We start from the raw sequence: 21,691 nt of genomic DNA on the forward strand, positions 1-21,691 counted from the left end.
TTTATCTATTTGTTTACACAACTAGAGCTTTCTTTTTATTTATTCACCACTGGAATTTTTAGTTTTTGTTAAATAAATTAAAAAAGACCTGGAATTTTGAAAAACAAACATTTTTCTTCGTTACTGTTCTAAAATTTAGCAAATAAATAATTGTTTTTCATAAATTTAGGTCAGAATGTATACTGCTACATTTCTTTGGAGAAAATAATCCAAATTAGTCTGTAGGAAAGATATTGATTCCACAAACTGTGCAGAGGTGTATATCTGAAAATCAATCAGTCCTGATGGCCTATCTCCTTTCTTGAGGCCCAAAAATGTAGAGACAGTACAGATATTCCCCAAATGACCCCTTATTGGAAAGTAGACAGTCTGCTCTACTTAGTAAGAGGCATGGCAAACTTTTTGAAGTTGTAATTTTTTATTTTTTGGGGAAAATACAGAACTGAAAAAAAAGTTTCTCACCATTTTTTTTACATACTGTCACCAGTGCAGTACAGCGTCATCATATAACTGGTGTGGTAGTGATCAGGGATACTGACTGGTGACAATATGAAAAAAAAATATTTTATTTTTTTATTTTTATTACTCTTTTATAATTTTGTACTTACCGTATTTTCCGGCATATAAGACGACTGGGCGTATAAGACGACCCCCCTACTTTTCCTGTTAAAATGTAGTGTTTGGGCTATACTCGCCGTATAAGACTACCACTCTTCCAATGCACACCAGTGGGAAGAATCGTGCCCCATCATTGGTGTCAGTCGGAGGAATAGCACCCCATCATTGGTGTCAGTGGGAGGAATAGCACCCCATCATTGGTGTCAGTGGGAGGAATAGCACCCCATCATTGGTGTCAGTGGGAGGAATAGTGCCCCATCATTGGTGTCAGTGGGAGGAATCGTGCCCCATCATTGGTGTCAGTGGGAGGAATAGTGCCCCATCATTGGTATCAGTGGAAGGAATAGTGCCCCAGCATTGGTATCAGTGGGAGGAATAGTGCCCCATCATTGGTGTCAGTGGGAGGAGTAGTGCCCCATCATTGGTGTCAGTGGGAGGAATGGTGCCCCATCATTGGTATCAGTGGCAGGAATAGTGCCCCATCATTAGTATCAGTGGGGCGAATAGCGCCCCATATTTGGTGTCAGTGTGAGGAATCGTGCCCCATCATTAGTGTCAGTGGGAGGAATAATGTCCCATCATTGGTGTCAGTGGGGGGTGGAATAGTGCCCCATCATTGGTGTCAGTGGGGGGGGAGGAATAGTGCCCCATCGTTGGTGTCAGTGGGGGGGAGGAAAAGTGCCCCATCATTGGTGTTGGTGGGAGGAATAATGCCCCATCATTGGTATCAGTGACACCAATGATGGGGCACTATTCCTCCCACTGACACAAATGACACTTGCTGACCCCTGTTCAGTATGGTGCTGCTGCAGCCAGCATATATGGTTGCAGCAGCACCTGTGCACGGCACACTTACCTTCACTTGATTTTGGCGGGGCCGCTCGGCTCCGCCTCCTCACCGGTGATTGGCCGCCTGTGTGCCTTTCCTGAGCTACAGTTCTGGCGGCCAATCACCTTTGAGGAGGCGGAGCCGAGCAGCCGCGCAAACATCCAGTGGCCGAACTGAAGGAAGGAGCATCCACGCTTCCTGGACCGGATCGTCGTGGGACCGGAGCCAGGTAAGAAACAGAAGCCCCTGCCCACCCCTGTACTTAGTTTCCCTTCCGTTGGAAGGGGGGGCGGCGGCGGCACCGCGCCGCCACCCTAAAAAGTGTCAGCATGCCGTATACCGGCGTATGCGACGACCCCCGACTTTTGAGAAGATTTTCAAGGGTCAAAAAGTCGTCTTATATGCCGGAAAAAACGGTATTTGTAAAACACTGTGACCAGAGTAATATAATGTTACCATAGTAACACTGTACTACTCAGGGGAAGTAATTAGTATTTTTTTTTACACATTATGATTGCCTATAGCAGTGAATTTCTGAATTAAATCGATTCATTCAGTATTTTTTGTTGTGATTAGCTGTAATTGGCCCAGTTTGTACCAGGTGATCACTGTGACCAATCACAGCTAGCAACACAATTGTATACAATGGATGGCATGAAAGGAAGCCATCCATTGTTTAAAATTGTCATGTGACCTGTTGTGATTGGTCAACGAGCAATGGGTCAATACACAGATTGGTCATCGGCTGTGTCCGACGGACGCAGCCAGTTACAGATCGTGCCGCAGCGCAGCGCCATGGGCGCGCGTGAGGCAGCGATTCAGGAGGACATCATATGACTCACACACAGATCGACGAAAGTCCTGCTCAGCCATCAATTTACTATTGGCCAGGTGGATTCTGGTTAAATGTGTGAGGGAAATTTCAAAAAACTGGATTTTTGTTAACATGTGATTGAATCTTTGTACATAGCTTCACCATATTTACTAAACGTAAGGTGGCCATGGATGGATCATAATTTGACCCATTCAACAGGGACTGGTCAAACCTAGTTCATCCATTTCTCCATTCCAAGTGTTTGCGTGAATGGAGAAATCTGTTAATTTTTTTTTCATTCAACCCACTGGCTGGGAAAAAAAAGACCATATATGACCAGCTTTAGTTTTACTTGACAAAGTGAACATTGACTTTCCTAAGTGACCAGCCGCTGATGCTTTAGTAAATCAACCCAATCTGTCACACAGACTTACCGGTGCTGATAGTATGAAATTGATTTACGAAAAGAAAAGGCGGTTCACTTAACAAAGTGAATGTTCAGTTAGTTTACCAAATAAGGTCAAACTGTGTTCACTTCAATCATCAAAGCATGCACTTGAGTTCACTTTGAATTCTCAATCAATTGTAAGGGACTAAAAAACAAACAGGATTTGTCTAAGGCCCCTTTCACATGAGCGATCTAATCAAGTCCACCTATCAGTTTTTCGGGCAGACCTGATCAGATGGCCATGTATCCCTATGGACTGGTGGGTGTACCTTGTGTCCCTTTACACCCATTTACCTACAATCTGATCTGGTCCACTAAAAAAAACCGGAAGAGAAAAAAACAGAATCCGTCCCCCTCCATCTAGTCAGATCAGATCAGATCAGAGGGCAGTTGGGTGTAAATGCGACAACTTGTCCGTTTACACTCGACTGCCCATAGGGCAGAGCATGATCTGTCAGTGACCTGTCACCTGCCTGCTCTGCTCAGCAGAAGATCAGCGAACAGATCCCCTGCTCAGCAAAACAAATTCCACCCTCTGTGAAAGGGGCCTAAGAGAAATCCTGTTTGTTTTTAAGTCCCTTACACTTGATTGAGAATTCAAAGTGAACTCAAGCTCACCTTATTTATTACATTAACATACTGTACATTTTGCAAAGTAAAAAGTCAGTCTTTAATAAATCAAATTACATATGTCATGCTACATATTTTCAAGATATTTCCCAGGTAGTATAAACACAAATGGTAGAACCTGAACTGCTCTTCGTATTAGAGAAAAAGAGGTTTGTATGCTTTTTGGTGCAAGTTCTGCTAATTACATTAACAATACATGCTAGGTTTTATCAGGGATTTTCTTTAATTTGCTATAAACATATATTTAGCAGACTGGATGGCTCCTATTTTATCAACATAATGGGTTAATTTATTAAAGGCAAATAGAATGTTCACTTGCATGGAAATTTGTCTCAGAGTTTAGTAAATGAAGTGGAGCTCTGTTGACTTACATCATCCAGTCATGTGCAAGCAAAAATGCTCTTTTTATATTTTTTTTCACGTAATTGGGATTTATTTGCAATGTGAAACTTCACCACATTCACTAAGCTCTGGGGCAAATTCCCTTGCAAAGTGAACACCTATTTGCCTTTTCTAAATTAACCCCAATGCATTATTTTTTAACATTTTTATGTTCTTACTAAAGTTCTTCCACAAAGAAGAATATTATACAAACATCAATACAGTTAAATACATCTTCAGTTAAAGCAGTATTAAACTCAAAACCAAAAATGTAATATATTGTAGCTTACTAATCATTAGATGTGGTGGCTGCATTTGTTTTGTTTTTTTAGGCCTTTTCCTCACTGTTTTCACCTGGTGATCTGGCCAGCAACACACCTCCTGTATTAGAGTGCCTTCACTCTGGATGAAGAAGTACATGGGCACCTTTGGACAGCAGCATTGTTAGTCTGGGGGGATGGGAGTTTAAGAAGTACTAGCAGATTTAGATCCACTAACAAATTAAAACCAAACTCCAGCTAATACTTTTTAGACAGTAAACAGTTTTTTTCTTTTTGGGAAAAATATTTCACATAAACAAAAACTGATCATTGTAAGCACCACTGCCAGTGGTAAGTGGTCTGTCTCATCCCTCTAACTAAGTCTGCAAGAGAGCTTGTTATTTTGAAAAACAACAGACTTACTGGCCAGAAACCAAATAAAAATAGAAGAAAGAAAGCCTTAAAAAGAAACTAATGCAGCCATCGCTTCTTAAAATTGGTAAGTTGTAATACAATAAATGTTTGCTTTTGGGTTTCATACTGCTTTGAAGCAGTAGTAAGGTAGTAAACGCTAACAAAAAAGTTTTCCCCTGCAAGGTAATGTCATAATGTGCTAGAATGCATCGTATACTAGCTCATTATGTGAAACTTACCTTAAAATGAAGCCCTCCAATGGCGTGCTGTCACTGGTGACAGGGCTTCCATTTTCCCTCAGTCCCTCTTTTGGATTCGCAGGCTCCAGCAGCTTGAATGGCCAAGCGTCATTGATGTCACTCACACGCATGCTTGCAAGAGGCACCTCTTACAGCACCCAGCTCTGAAGGAACGGCACGGGCATCTTGTCCCTTCAGAGTGCATGTACCGGTGCTCTACATAGGTAAAAATCTCCTAAACGGTGCACATTTAGAAGATATTTACAGTACCTACAGGCAAGCCTTATTATAGGCTTACCTGTACTGTAGGTAGAAGTGTAAAAACAGACTTTACTACCACTTTACCAGATGTATCTTTACAATCAGTACCAAACATAGGAACACTCACTGCATCCACTTTGAAGCAAATCTGTCACAAAACAAACATGAAGTGATTCATATGGAAAAATTCACTCACAGGGGTCACATGACTTGGTGGGCGAAACACGTTGATGTCACAGCGTCGTGATGCCCGCGTCCCAGGCGCTCCGACACCCCCACGTGGCTTTCCCAACCAGCCGTGGCACACTGGACCTACTATGTCAGTCACATACTGTATATATTCATCTCTGCATGGCGTGTGAGGTCAGCGGCATCATACAGCAGACCAGGACTTATCAGAACCAGTGACCGCATTCGGAGTGGTGAGCCTATACCATTGAACCAGGTTGTGTCTATATTGAGATTCATCTCCTGGATTGCGATTGTTTGTTTGAGCGCTGCACACCTGGTCACTCTCTTTACTTGCAAGCAGCGAGAGGCTGCACTTCATTAATATTCCCACCCATAGGTCATTGTTATCTGGGGCTGCTGTTTACAAGTGCTGGAATCACTGTTAAGCTTACATTGACACAGTCATCTTCCGCTGTCAGTGACCATTATATTTACATGTTTGACTGCAAGTGGAGACATGACTGGGGTATTGCCTATAGCTCAGCTGCTATGACACCAACCACCACTTCTAAAAACCACCCCCCACACCTACCATTAACATAATAATAAAACACTTAACTATGGAATTTAAATGGCCATAGCAGTCAGTTTATTTAAATAACATCAATACAAAATACATACATAAGTTTTTATCGTATGTAAAACCATGACAAAAATTACCGCAAATTATAGGTTTTTGAAGGCATGGAAAACTAATACCCGGCTGTATCTGACACCATCTTACAAATTAAGGCCCCCAGCTCGGGGGCAACTCCTTCCTAAATCACCATCCAATACAGCCCCACCAATCCAAGAACCCATTCCTACTGCACTTAGTAGGGAAGGTACACCCATACCTAAGACAGGCCCAACCCTATTTATTTTAAACTGTTTACCATCCTCGCCTTCAAAAACCTTGATACCTCTGCCCCATGCTATGACAATACCCAAAAAAAAACCCCCAAAGCAATGTGCCCAATGTCAGCTTCCCGAACTGCCGCCCAACGCTGAACCCCAAAACCAACACAACCCAAAAAACCAGAGCAGCAGTAACTGCCCAACGAAAACCAGAAAGAAGGGGAGGGTAGGTGGGAGAAGCTTCTTCAACGCTGCCCATGCTGGGAATGGTGATACAATAAAGACCACCTCCCACAAAACCCCTCTCCAGCCTGGTTTGCCCCCTCTTTGCCACACCGCATGATCCTCCAATAAGGTAAGGCTGTCTATATTTAAGCAAGACCACTCTTAACCCTCTCTCTTCCACAGCCCTGCATCAGCAAACCCAGTCATGCAGGCCTTTCACTAATATCCCAAGACTGGTGGACTGCCACACTATGATTTTTTGACTGCATATGCTGATATATGTTCCACCTGTTCATTTAGGGGCCTTATATATTTTTTATTTGCAGCATTGCTGCACATAATATTGCATTTAGCATACATCCATGAGGCCTGGAGCCTTCATAGCCCCTATTCCATGTCATGCATTATCCCAGTATGAGTGCTAGGTGTGTCTGAGTGCCCAGGCGGGTGTTTTAATGATATAGCAACGTTGTCATTGTGTTTTATTTTTGTGTAGGGTGGAGGAATACTTGTCAAATTGATATTTTGATAGTGTTCAATAAATATTTTTCTAAGCCGCAGATTGTTTTCTTTGGGACTTCTTTTTTGTGGGGCATTCACCCATAAGCTGGTGTTTGTGCTTCATACTACATTATCCTGGTATTCTCTATAAAATGAGTCATAAAATAGTTAAAGACTTTGGGAGTACAAGGTACACACTAAAAAAACATTATCCAAATATCTTGAGCATAATTCGTACACATAGAACTTTATCATTATTTTTTTCAATTTTTTTTGAAGTGTAACATGTAGTAATATGTGCGCTTTTGCTATGCATTACTGCAATGCATGGCAACACACGCACACCTACTGTGTAGTATATTGAAATGTGGTTCCTATCATTTTGAATGGGACCCTAATCCACTAATACAGTAGTAGGCAACACACCTGCACTGCAGCCAACTAGAATGTACATGCAGGGCACTGTGGTGCGGCATATTTAAAAAAATCATGACCAGTTTTGTCTGTGTTGTGCGTTAATAGCCCATTCACAACTGGCTGCCTTTATGCAACTCGTGTTACCAGACGACAATGTAATGTGCGTGTATTAGCTCTATACAAGGCTAAGGTGTAAATGGGCTCTAAACCCATAACATATATTTGCCAAGTCACAAGGGCCGCAGATAAGGGGGTACCACCAGTCCTCCTGTACGGGGCCCAGGCCAGCAGGGGGGCCCAGACACTGAGTAAATCGGACGTGGGCAGGGAGGCTGATTGGCACTTTGGGGAGGAGGGCAATATCTGGACCCAATCCCCTGTATGGCTGTCTCTGCTGCAGCTGAAAGCTGGCTTTTTCTCCTCTCCCTCCTGCTGGGTTTCAGCTGCTACAGAGAGTCATACAGGGGATCGGTTCCAGCAATTTTCCCCTGCTGCCACACCCATCGCCCTCCCAGTACAGCATATGTTTCCCACTGCTGCTCAGGCCCCCCACTACCTCAGTGCTGCCAGCTTCCCTTCTCTCCTTTCCATCAGCAGCTGCAAGCACACAATAGGATCCTTCAGAATGGAGAGTGTGGGAAAGGTCCGGTAAATATGGCACATTTACCAGCTCCTTCCTTTGCTGAATGAACACGATGAGTGATCAGTACTGATTACTCACTGTGTTCATTCATACCCAAGGGCCCTGTCAGGTTGGCTGTATGGGGCCTCATGGTTTCTAATAGCAGCCCAGCAAGTCACAATGGGTTTAATTACTAAAGCTGGAGAGTGCAAAATCAGGTGCACTTCTGCCAATTAGATTTTAGGTTTTATTGCCAAAGCTTAATTAAACAAGCTGAGGTTAGAAGCCGATTGGCTACCATGCACAGCTGCACCTGATTCTGAGTGAACCAGTTTTAGTAAATCTCCCCCTATGTATCATAAATAAATACCAGGTTTCTTTCTTTTTATTTTTTCTTTATCGTACATCACAGGACACAGAGCAGGCTTTTCATGACTATGTGGGTTATAGGCCACCTATAGGTGAATGGACACTGACCAACCAATCATAGAGGAGGTCCTCCTCTATATAGCCCCTCCTATACAGGAAGTACCTCAGTTTTTCCACCAGTGTCTGTAAGGTGGTCACTGATAGTGTTGCTGTGCTCTTGGATCATACCTGAAAGTCCAGAACGGTTCATTTAGAGAATCAGGGACTTTAACTAGCTGCCGACCGCAGATAGCCGAATGACGGCTGCACTGCGGCCGGCCAGTTCTGAGTGGACGTCATATGATGTCCTCCCAGAACGCGCTCTCCTGCGCGCCCCAGGGGGCGCGCACCCGGCGATCTCCGTGACACAGCTGATCGCGTCATGTGGTAAAATGCCAATCACAGCGGCCTTTTACCACGTGATCAGCGGTGTCCAATGACACGCTGATCAGAGGGAAATGCAAGTGCCGGTTCTCGGCTGCACTTTCCTCACGCTGTCAGATCGTGAGGAAAGTACTGCCGAGAACCGGCAGTTGTCAGAGCGGGGATCGGCACCGATCATCAGGGCACTGATGATCAGTGCCCTGATGATCGGTGCCCAGCAGTGCCACCCGCAAGTTCCACCCACCTGTGCCCAGCAGTGCGCCCACTAGCTCCGCCCACCTGTGCCCAGCAGATCACCCACCTGTGCCCAGCAGTGCACCCGCCTGTGCCCAGCAGTGCACCCACCTGTGCCACTCTGCAGTGTCACACACCTGTGCCCAGAAGTGCCACCTACCTGTGCCCAGCAGTGCCACCCACCTGTGCCCACCAGTGCCACCCACCTGTGCCCACCCACCAGTGCCAACCACCAGTGCCAACCACCGGTGCAGCCCAGCAGTGCTGCCAGTCAGTGCCACCAGTCAGTGCCCAGGGGTTGTGCCAGTCAGTGCCCAGCAGTGATGCCAGTCAGTGCCGTCTATCAGTACCCATCATCAGTGTCACCTATCAGTGCCGCCTATCAGTGCTGCATATTAGTGCCGCCTATCCGTGACACCTCATTAGTGCTGTCTATCAGTGCCGCCTATCCATGCCACCTCATTAGTACTGCCTATCAGTGCCCTTTAGTGCTGCCTATCAGTGCCCATCAGTGCCGCCTATCAGTGCCCATCAGTGCTGCCTCATCAACGCACATCAGTGAAGGAGAAAAATTATTAAAAATTATTAAAAATTTATAATAGAAACAAAGAATTTTTTTTTTTTTTCAAATTGTTTGCATTTTTTTTATTTATAGCGCAAAAAGTAAAGCGCCCAGTGGTGATTAAATACCACCAAAAGAAAGCTCTATTTGTGAGAAAAAAATTATCATGACCGCGCATGACCGCGCAATTGTCAATCAAAGTGCGGCAGCGCTGAAAGCTGAAAATTGGCCTGGTAAATAAGGGGGTATAAGTGCCTGGTAGGCAAGTGGTTAATCGGATCCATTCAGAAGGCTATGAGCTAAAATGGATGGTACCCAAGCCATATTTTGTTTATCTGGAGGCCAGGACACATGTGGGCTGCTGCTGAGAAATCTCCTGTGGTCGGGACACAGAGCGGGCTATTCAGTAGGAGCACATGAGTACTCCCCTGAGGGGGAAGCGTGGACCAGTCTGTCAGAAGCCACCCTAGGTGGCTCATAAGGCAGCATTTGCATTGAGTGTTTTTACTTCAGCACACTACTTGCATAGCTGTATCTTGAGATCTGTGTTTACTAGTGGAAGTGCACAAGTGTAAGGGAATTCCCGTGAGATGGCTGGCAAATAGATGTGCGCATGCGCACAGAAATGCGCGATCACGCACATGCACGCGGCAAAGATTGGCACCAGACGGACTATTTGAAAGGTGCCTCTGCCTGTGCTGACTGGTCTTCAGCTGTTCCCCATTTCCTGCTTGTTTCTGTGTGATTCCCTTGTTGCTGACCCGGCTTGTTCCTGACCTGACTCTTGTTTACTCTCCTGCTTGATACTCGTTCCTGACCTCGGCTCTGCTCCTGACTTTGGCTTGCTTATGATTTGGTACCTCGCTGCCCGTCCATTGATGACCCCGGCTATTCCTATGACACTGCTTCTGTCTCCTATCCCAGCTTCCTGCCTTGCTCTGGTGCACGCCTGGCGATCTACCATACCAGCTCTGCATATTGCTACTGTTCCTGAATCGGTGGCCATCAGTCTTTTAAGGACTCCAGCTGCAAGTGCTGCAAACAACATCTGCTGGCGCTCTTGTCCCCCTGGTCCCTAGACACCCTCTGTTCCACTTCCAGTGGGGTTAGGTCTAGTGACACAAGTGAGGCCGACCTCGTCATTTCAGTCTCCAAGGTATGTGACAACAGGTTTGCACTATCTGAAGTGATGTCTTCCAGAAATCGTACTGGGGGAGGTGCAGCAGAAAAGGGCACTAATGTACCACCGCCAGATCCTGAGGAACCTAGCCGCTGTAATATCCTCTCCTGACAGGCCAGAAGCGACTGGACAGTCTGAGCTGTTGCGTCTATCTGGATTGTGGCTGCTACTGGGGCTTCTGCCTCAGCATATGTAGCCAAGGATGGTCTTGCTTCAGCCTTAGCGGGTATAGAAGATAAGATCGCTGGGATGATTGCATCATTTTCTCAGAAGACTAAGAAGCGGAATAGATCCCCATCACTAGAACCACCAATCCTGGAGCAGGAATGGGTGGAGCCTGATTATGGGGAAGAACTGGAGGAAGGTCAGGCAGTAGAATTTCTGTCTGAGGAGTCACAGCCTGAGGAGAAGCAGGAGGTCTCTGCCTCAAGTCGCAGAGATTTTTAGTCCAGGACCTCAATGATATGGTAAGGTCTGGACTCAGGCTACCTCTGATAGAAACCTCTGAGGTTACTTATTCTTCCCTGGGCTCTTTGAAGCCTTCACAGAGTATTCAGGCCTTTCTGATGTATCCTCTTCTGGAGCAAATTATGTATGTTGACTGGGATCACCCAGACAGGGTTTTTGTTCCACAAAATAATTTTTCTGTTTTGTACAAAAGGAACAAACAAAAGTTTGTTAAGAAATGGGGGTTGTCTGTACTGGATGCAGCTGTTTAATCCCTGAATAAATATTTAACATGTCCTGTGGATAATGCACAGGTTTTCAAGGACCAAACGGATAAGAAGCTGGAGTCTCTCCTTAAGGCCTCCTTCTCCCTGGCAGGTTCTTCTGCACAGCCAGCTGTGTCAGCTATTAGCATTTGCCGGAGTCTTTTTGACTGGGTCAAGCAACGGATTGGAAGACCATCAGTGCAGGGGGAATGCTCAGCCAAAGATTTGGAGGTTGTTCCGTGTGCTTTGTGTTTCATGGTTAATGCTCTTAAGGATTCAATTCAGCAAATTTCTTGTTTGGCTTTCTTATCAGTGCACAAGCGCAGGGTTTTATGGCTGAAGAGTTGGTCAGCAGAACTGCTATGCAACAAATTGTTGGCAGGTTTTCCTTTTCATGGGGAAAGGCTGTTTGGGGAAGCTATGGACAAATATATCGAAAAGATTTCAGGGGGTAAGAGTTCTCTTCTACCCTCTAAGAGAAAATCCAAACACCGTTCTTTTAAGGTGTCAGGGACTTCGCTTGCTGGGCCCTCATCTACCAGTCATTTCGCCACACACAGGTCCCAACCTCCAGGGGTAAATCTTAAAATTACGTGGGGTGGGGGGGAAGGCTTTCGAATTTTGTGGCGGCATGGAGGGCTTTAATCCAAGACAAATGGGTAATTTCCATAATTTCTCTGGGGTACAGACTAGAATTTTGGGTATTTCCCTCTCCCCAGTTTCTAAGACCAAATGTAACAATGAATCCAGAGAAAAGAAGAGCTTTATTTCAGGCACTCGATTGCCTATTGACTCAAGGAGTAATCAACTAGGTTCCAGCAGGCGAAAGGTTTAGAGTCCCAAAACCAAATGGGGATGTAAGGCCCATTTTAGACCTCAAGGGGCTAAACCAGTTCCTAAATGTCCAATCCTTTCATATGGAATCGGTTTGCTCAGTAGTGGCCTCCCTACAGGAGGGAGATTTTTTGGCGTCCATAGACATCAAGGACGCATACCTGCATATTCATTCCAATATTCATTCCTCACAAAAATGTCTGCAGTTTGCAGTAGGGGATCAGTAATTCCAGTTCATAGCACTACCGTTTGGGCTGGCCATGGCTCCTAGAGTTTTCACAAAAATTCTTACTCCGGTGTTGGGGCTACTCAGAACTCGGGGAGTATCGGTCACAGGTTATCTAGACGATCTCTTGCTCAGAAATCGGTTGGTGCCTGTGGCAGGCGCAGCACCCTTTGGTGCCTAGTGCGCTGTGGCATTAGAAAAATTATGCAATTGCTGTTTCTTTGTTTGATTAGACTGACTTTACTCTGTAATTCCTCCAATGCCGCTCTATGGATGCAGTAGGTTTAAAGAGCACACCGAATACTTTAGTTAACTTCTTTAATAACTTCAATCTTCTTCATATAACACTGCTTACAATGGCTTGTTTCATTTATCATACAGTAGCTTATTTCTTTCATATTACAGTGGTTTGAGTCGATAGCTTATCTCGATAGGTTCAATAGATTCGATAAATTTGTTCTGTATATTTCAATAGATTGATAAATTCACTTGAATTTATAAATTCGTTATATTCGATAAGTTCGATAAGTTCGTAAATTCGATAAGTTTGATAAGTTTGGTGGAACTACAAGTAAACACACACAACAGTTTTAACATACAGATCTACCTACACTGTTAAACAACAGAGGAACACACAAGTGCATTAAATACCTATTTGGCCTGCTCTGCTTCCATAAAGCTTTTCTGATTGGAACCTTGTCTGTTTCCTCTTCTGTCTGGTGAGCATGTGTCTCTAGAAAATCCTAGCAGGGAGTTTTACACAGGCATAAATGTGAAACTGGCTGGGATTGGTTAAGGCTCTGTACAGTGTGAGGCTGTCTGTGATTGGCTCATCTTTAACTCTTAAAGGCATATTTTCCTTTTCTGCTTCTGCTAACACAATGAATATATAAATGTCATATAACAATCAAAGACAAATTACAGCAATGATTTTGCTTTTGGCTTTAACATATACACATATACACTGTACTGAGGTTATTGGCAGGTTTGGTATACACATATATGTGAACCATATTAACAACCTAGGACTGGTCTTAGCTGGCCAGCTACACTCCCACCAAAATTACCTATAATTCTATGTTCTCAGCAGTAGGATTCGAACATGAATTCGAGGAATTTTCAATCAGTTTCTCAACTCTCCAGTGTCTTTGTTACTCTCAAGCAGAACAACTAACTTTTGTATTGGACGTTCCAACTTGAGTGGAGTTGTGAGACGTTTTCCCTTTTTGTCGAGTTTTGAGTCTCCCATTTGTAACAAAACTCTTCTTACTAGTCTTTCTTCGTCCTTTCGAGCTTCTAGGACTCTGGCCAATTTCCATTGACTTCTAGGTAAGTCGTCTTCCTTTACTAACACTATGTCATCAACATGAACATTTCTTCTAGGCGTTTGTCATTTACTTCTTAGTATGAGATGAGCTAAGTAATCCTTGCTCCATCTATTCCAAAACTGCTCTGATAGATATTGAACTCTTCGCCATCTTTTCCTTGCGTATAAATCCTCTTTGGTGAAATTGCCAGGTGGTGGCTGTATGTAATCAGACTTAAGGTGAAGTAGATGGTTGGGAGTTAGAGGTTCCAAGCTTGTTGGGTCGTTGATGTTGTTGACTGTAAGTGGACGACTGTTAACAATAGACATTACTTCATAGAATAGTGTCCTAAGTGAAGCATCATCTAATCTACCGGAGTTCTTTTTCAGCACTGAACTTAGTACGTTTCTTACAGTTCTGATTTGCCTCTCCCAGACTCCGCCTGTATGGCTTGCATGTGGAGCATTCATGTGAAAATCACACTGTTTCTGTAACAAGTACTCAGTTACTTTTTCTTTATCAATCTCTTTTAGAGCCTTGTTCAATTCATTCTTTGCTCCAACAAAATTAGATCCTTGGTCAGATCTAAGTTCTCTGACAGTACCTCTAATGGCTATGAAACATCTTAAGGCATTGATAAAGGCGTCGGTTGACATATCTTCCAACATTTCCAGGTGAATTGCTCTGGAGCTTAGACGCGTAAATATCAGTCCATATCTCTTGTACTCCTTGCGGTTTTGTTTGGTGATAAATGGGCCGAAGCAATCCATTCCGCTATAAAGAAATGGTGGTGATGGGTTTACACGATCAGCTGGTAGATCAGCCATTCTTTGTTCTTCTGTAGGTCTACGTGTCTTTCTACAGATTACACATTTGCTTATGTACTTCGCTATAACTTTGCTTCCTTTCACTATCCAGTAACCACCTTCTCTCAAACAGCTTTGAGTAAAGCTTCTTCCTTGATGCAAGGATTTGTTGTGGTAGTGATTGATAATCAATCTTGTGAAGGTAGAATTTTTGGGTAGAATTGCTGGATGCTTAACTCTGTTAGGTAGCGACGCATTTTCCAGCTTCCCTCCCACCTTCAGTATACCATCCTGCACAATAAGATTAAGCTTGTACAATGGGTGATTGTTTGGAAGTCTCTTAGGTTCTTGACTAAGTCTCTTCAATTCTTCACTGTAGAATCTTTGATGAATGAGTCTTATAACCGTTTCTTCAGCTTTCACTCTTTCCTCTACATTCAACGATTCTTTCTTTCTGATTCCTTTTGCTAAGCGTTGAATTCGAGCTACAATGTTTATGACTGTATTCCACTTTGAACATCTGGCTAGTCGTTCAAGTATGTCATCTTGACACTTGGCAGCAGTGCTCAATGTTTGAACTACCTTTACTTCTGGATCACCCATAGACAGTTCTGTATAACCTTCACTGGGTATGATTTCCCTTTCCCAAAGGAACTCTGGACCGGAGAACCAGTTTGAATTCTTCAATTCTGTTACATTTAGGCCTCTTGAAGCATGATCTGCCGGGTTTTGCTTTGTGTCAACATGGTGCCAATGTTCTGGATTCGTTGCTTTTCAAATTTTTTTAACTCTGTTAGCGACAAAGGTGTGGAATCTTCGAGCTTCATTGTTTATGTAACCTAGGACAACTTGTGAGTCTGTCCAAAAATGCTCTTCATCTATTTTCAATTCCAATTCTTCTCTCAGAAACTGACTTACTGATGCTGAAACGACGCCTGCCGTTAGTTCGAGTCTTGGTATTGTCTGAATATTGTTGGGTGCTACTCTGGCCTTTCCCATAACTAGGGCACAGTGTATCTTTTCTTCTCCTATTACTCTGATGTAGGAGCACTGACCATAACCATGACTACTGGCATCTGAAAAGTGATGAAGTTCTATTTTCTTGTACTTTCCAAAATCAGGAGGTACAAAACATCTGGGTATCCGAATTTCTTTCAAATTTTGCAAGTCTCTTATCCAACTCTCCCACCTTGGCCTCAAGCCTGCAGGTATGGGTTCGTCCCATCCCAACTTCTGTCTGCATAATTCTTGCAGTATTTCTTTTGCTCTGAGGATTACTGGTGATAGGAATCCCAACGGATCATATATTGAGGCTACTGTGGACAGAATGGTACGTCTAGTTGGAACTTTCTCTTCCATGGATATTTCAAAGAAAAAATTGTTGTTTTCTACATTCCATCCCAATCCGAGTACATTCTGAACTGGAAGAGGATCATAGTTAAGATTCACATTCTTCATTGTTGATGCACGTTCGGAGTCACTGATGGATTCTAGTACCTCTCTGTCGTTGGAGATGAATTTGTGAAGACGCAGGTTTCCCTTTGCGCATAACTCTTGGCTCTCTCTCACCAATTTAATTGCCGATTTTGAGGATTCTAGGCTTATAAGACCATCATCTACATAAACGTTTTTCTTCAAAAAATTTGCTGCTGATGGAAAATCTTTTTCATTCTGATTGGCCAGATACTTCATACCATAATTAGCACAACCTGGGGATGATGCTGCTCCAAACAAGTGTACTTTCATCCTGTATTCCGCTGGCTCTGTATCTGTATCTCCGTCTTCCCACCATAGGAACCTCAGGAAGTCTCTATCTTCTTCCTTCACATGAAATTGGTGGAACATCTTTTCAACGTCGCACATGACTGCTATGGGATACTTTCTGAATCTACAGAGTACTCCAGGTACAGTGTTTGTAAGATCTGGTCCCTTTAGTAGATGATCGTTCAATGCAACATCATTGTACCTTGCTGAGCAATCAAAAACTACTCTGATCTTATCTGGTTTCTTTGGGTGATAGACACCTTGATGTGGGATGTACCACACTTCTCCATTTTAGGCTGACCATCAACTTTCTCTGCATGCCCTTCTTTGAGGATTTCTTTCATGAACTTCAAATAATCGTCTTTGATTTTGGGATCTCTTCCCATCCTTTTCTTTAAGCTTTTCAATCTTGCCAGGGCAAGATCTCTGTTATTTGGCAGATGAGGTCGTTCTCTAAAAGATAGGGGCATTTCAAGATGACCTTGTTGATTTGCTGAATATTATCTTCTAGAACTTGTACAAACTTTATGTCCTCTTGGGATACACTCTTTTCATTACAACTTACGTCTGCAAAGTCGGATTCTAGGATTTTGAGTACTTTCGCTGGACTTACAGTTGGTAACTCTTGGACAGATATTCTATGACACAATCCTGTCACCTGTCCTGAATCTGCAATCTGTCGTTTTCCTCCAACAACACCCCATCCTAGATCAGTTTGGACTGCGTAGGTTTCACCCTTTCCTCCTGCGATTATCTTTCGTGGCACCAAGGCCTCGGGACAGTCGTAGCCTATCAAGAGTCCAACACCAAATTCCTTCAGCGGGGACATTTCATGAGATATGACAGATAGGTGTTCTCATTTGTTGGCTGTTTCACAGGTAGGTATGCGATCTCGATCCAGAGGTATGTCGTCTTTTGTATAAGCTTGAGGTAGATCTAATATGCAGTTTGAGTGGAGTCCTCTAACTCTCAGTCCTTTGACTCTTTGACTGTTCACCAATGTGTCTCTTCCTGTCATTGTGGTGAGTTTGAGCTTCACTGGTTCTGTAGCCACTTGTAATTTCTTGCAGATTTCTTGATCAACGAAGGTGACGTCACTCTGGGCATCCAGTAGCGCATAGGCGTATACCTTCTTGTTCTTCCTTTTAGGATTTGAAATACACACTGGTACAACCATTGACGTGCCATTGATTTCTCTTTCTCTCAAGTGTCCTTGGGCATTAAGGGTTTCTCTTTCTTTGGACGTTCTTCATGTTGTGGTGTAGGATGACGTCCTTTACAAACGCTGCAAGTGGCCTTTTTCTTGCATTCTTTAGTAATATGGCCTTTTCTTAAACATCCAAAACACAGCTGATTATCAAACACAAACTTTTTCTTTTCATCTGGAGACCTTTCCTTCAATTGTTGGCACTTATGTATGGAGTGATTCTCTTCACAGAACATACACTTGAAGGTAGTCTGAAGACTTGTCAGTACAAACTCTTTACTGATCCCAGTAATGACGTTGAACTTGCTCTCATGGGCATCTGGACCTTTAGTAGCTGTGTTGGTTGCAAAGCTAGTTGCTCTTGCACGTCTTATCTCTCTTGTAGGCCTTTCTTCTAAGGGTTTTAAGACATAAAATGCTGTTACTGGATTACACGCTATTTGTGCTTCCTCATTGACAAATTCAGAGAACTCTTTGAAAATTGGGAAGTTTTTGCCTTGATCTAACTGTTTAGTCACATAGCGATTCCATCCAGAAGCCACTTGTTCTTGTAGCTTGGCTAGCATCCTGTGGTTTTCTAGATAGTCGTTCAATACTTCTAGTCCTTGAACATGTGGGATAGCATTGCTGCATGCTTGCAGGAAGTCGCCATACTCTTGGAGCTTGAAGTGTTCTTTAGGACCTATTTTAGGCCAGTTTATCAACTTCTCTCTGAAAGCTCTTTGTACTAAGAAGGGATGACCATATCTTGCATTTAATTTTTCCCAAGCTTGCTTGTAGGCTTCTTCATCTTTCCTATAGAAGTTACCTTCAAGAACCTTTTTTGCTTCTCCGCCAGTATACCGCTGGAGGTAGAATAACTTGTCCACTGGACGGGAGCAATTATGTTTAATGATCATTTCAAAACTTGCCTTCCATTCTATAAACTTCAGTACGTCTCCGGAGAATATAGTAGGTTCCGGAACAGGAAGTCTAGTGAGAAATATTCTCTGAGGTTTCGCCGGGTCAACAGTTGTAACATCCTCGTGACCACTGCCATGACATAACATAAGGGAGTTGAATTATCTGGTTCTCTTTTTCCACTTTGTTCTGAATCAGGTGAGTCTCTCTTCATTTCTCTCTGAGCAGGGATGGAAGGACTATGACTTATTTCTTTACTACATGCTGGAGATTTCCTTCCATTTTCCTGGGCGTAAGGAAGAACGTAGGAGTCAGCTTCTCCACTTAGTACTGATTTACCCTGATTCGTATCCTCTTCGTGCACTCTGAGTCTGGCTTCTATAATCTTAACTTCCTTCTGCCTTTCCAGACTTTTCATTTCAGCTTCCATTTTATGGCGCTGAGCCTCCATTTCGGCTTCCATTTTATGGCGCTGAGCATCCATTTTATGGTGCTGAGCTTCCATTTCCTGGCGCTGAGCCTCCATTTCGGCTTCCATTTTATGGTGCTGAGCTTCCATTTCCTGGCGCTGAGCCTCAATGGCAGATTCCATCTCAACTTCTGCCCTTTTGGCAGTGAGTTGTTCAGCTAATTCCTTTCTTTTGGCTGACGTACTTGAGAACTCTGTTATGTGGCTGGCACTTCTGTTAGTGATGGAAGTCACACTTGAGATTGTGGTTCCTCCTAAGGACCTAGCATAGTCTTTCATGAAGAGCTCATTCATTCCCTTTTGTGCCTTGACTTCATCATAATTTTCTGCAGTTGATAGTTCTCTCATAAGCTTCACTAAATCCCTAGTGACTGCAGTACATGTATCCATGTTCCTTACAATATCCTGGGAGGGTGTCAAGGACGACCGCAAGTTGACATATGCTGTCATAAGCTCTGACTCAGAATCTTCTACTGTCTCTATCATTTCACTCAAATTCTCCTTTATGCTTTCTTGTTTTAGCTTTCTGCGAATGTCTTTGATGTATGCTTTCCACCTCTCATATATTCGGGCAAACTTTTTTCCTTTCAGTACTGCCTCTTGCTCCAAATTTTCTAGCACCTTTTGGGTCGGTTTTCTGTCCTGTGATGAACGTCTTAGTTCACCTGTTTCAGCTATATTTGTTTGGGGCGAGACTACCGTTTCATTGCACCTTTCAGATTCAGACAGGTTCTCTTGCTCTTCACCTTCTACCATATATATCATTGCATCCGCTAACAGTGGGGTGGCAATGCTAGGCTCAGCCATTTCTGAATGCTATAACAATTAATATGAAAAATAAGGACCTGTCACTTTAAATGCAATACTATCAAATGCAAGAATAAATGACTTTCACTTTACATGTAATAGCACCAAAACACAGGCAATAAATGACTTTCACTTTAAATACTTCAGAGTCATATACTATAAATGTCTCTCTTTTATTAAAAGTCTGTATTCTCTTGAGCACAAAAAATGTCTCTTGCAGAAACCTATGTGCATAAGTGAGTAATAAAGAAAAGCTCTGACCTTAATTGAAGAACAGGATACCGTGATTTGAAGGTTGCAGAAACAAATGTCAGTCTTAAAGGAGACTTTTCTTGATGCGGTGACTTTGCGATGCTCTGTGGTGACTTGGGATGCTCTGCGATGACTTGCGATGCTCTGCGGTGACTTTGCGATGCTCTGCGGTAACTTGCGATGCTCTGCGTGAACTCTCTGGATGCAACACGTGGTCTCTTGATGGATAGCGGTGCGGGCACTCTAGCTCTGGACTCTGGCCCTCCCCCCATGCATCTCTTTCTCTCTCTAGGGGTGCAGGAGGTTTGGCGCTCTTTCTCTGACTGTCTTGCCTTTGCCGTTATGCCACTTTAAGAGTCGGCTGCAGTCTGACTAATGGGCACGTGCTATGGCCTGTACTGTTGTTCCGCTGAGGTGTCTCTGCGTGGCGGTATATGCTAGCGCTCTATTTCTCTAGTGTACTCTTTACTGTGCAAGTTGAGGAGCGCTGTTGCTTGACCTCTGAGGGTAATAGTTCCACTGTGGCAGGCGCAGCACCCTTTGGTGCCTAGTGCGCTGTGGCATTAAAAAAATTATGCAATTGCTGTTTCTTTGTTTGATTAGACTGACTTTACTCTGTAATTCCTCCAATGCCGCTCTATGGATGCAGTAGGTTTAAAGAGCACACCGAACACTTTAGTTAACTTCTTTAATAACTTCAATCTTCTTCATATAACACTGCTTACAATGGCTTGTTTCATTTATCATACAGTAGCTTATTTCTTTCATATTACAGTGGTTTGATTAGATAGCTTATCTCGATATTTTCAATAGATTCGATAAATTTGTTCTGTATATTTCGATAGATTGATAAATTCACTTGGATTTATAAATTCGTTATATTCGATAAGTTCGATAAGTTCGTAAATTCGATAAGTTTGATAAGTTTGGTGGAACTACAAGTAAACACACACAATAGTTTTAACATACAGATCTACCTGCACTGTTAAACAACAGAGGAACACACAAGCGCATTAAATACCTATTTGGACTGCTCTGCTTCCATAAAGCTTTTCTGATTGGAACTGTCTGTTTCCTCTTCTGTCTGGTGAGCATGTGTCTCTAGAAAATCCTAGCAGGGAGTTTTACACAGGCATAAATGTGAAACTGGCTGGGATTGGTTAAGGCTCTGTACAGTGTGAGGCTGTCTGTGATTGGCTCATCTTTAACTAACTCTTAAAGGCATATTTTCCTTTTCTGCTTCTGCTAACACAATGAATATATAAATGTCATATAACAATCAAAGACAAATTACAGCAATGATTTTGCTTTTGGCTTTAACATATACACATATACACTGTACTTAGGTTATTGGCAGGTTTGGTATACACATATATGTGAACCATATTAACAACCTAGGACTGGTCTTAGCTGGCCAGCTACAGTGCCAGATCAGGATGTGGTCCTTATGATGCAGATCCTGGGACAGCTGGGCTGGGTGCTCAACTTCAAGAATTCAGCCCTGGAACCAGTGCAGAGCCTGGAGTATTTGGGGATGGTCCTAGACATGGTTCAGGCAAAGGTATGTCTGCCTCCAGGGAAACATCACTTCCTGGTCCGGGAACGTCCAGGCTTAGTGAGAACGAGGTGTGGAACGCTTGTTGGCCATCTTAGATTCACACAGGCTGCAAATACTGGTGCCGGTTTTCAGGCACCATACCATGTGAGTGTAAAATTGTTTTTTTTTTATTTATATTTTCTTGCTCATTTAAGAAATGCTGCACTTAGAAGGTATTTCACTTGTTTGGTTTATCTGAGTGGTCCGGCACTATTCCTGCGTAAAGATAACCCATACTGAACATCATATAAATATTGGAGGCATGTTGGGAGTCCCTATTCTATAGCCTTTGGCCAGAAGTGGAGAGCTGCTGG

General features: G+C 43.3%; 1 protein-coding gene across 1 annotated transcript in view; it reads left to right on the plus strand.

Annotated features, from left to right (window-relative positions):
* Positions 1-21,691, plus strand: part of LOC149472174 (hemoglobin subunit alpha-5-like) — a 28,528-nt gene that overhangs the window by 720 nt on the left and 6,117 nt on the right. The window lies entirely within an intron of this gene.

This window comes from Staurois parvus, unplaced genomic scaffold (genome assembly GCF_062004578.1).
Source record: "Staurois parvus isolate SC_StPar_1 unplaced genomic scaffold, SC_StPar_1.0 ptg000022l, whole genome shotgun sequence".
NCBI lineage: Eukaryota > Metazoa > Chordata > Amphibia > Anura > Ranidae > Staurois > Staurois parvus.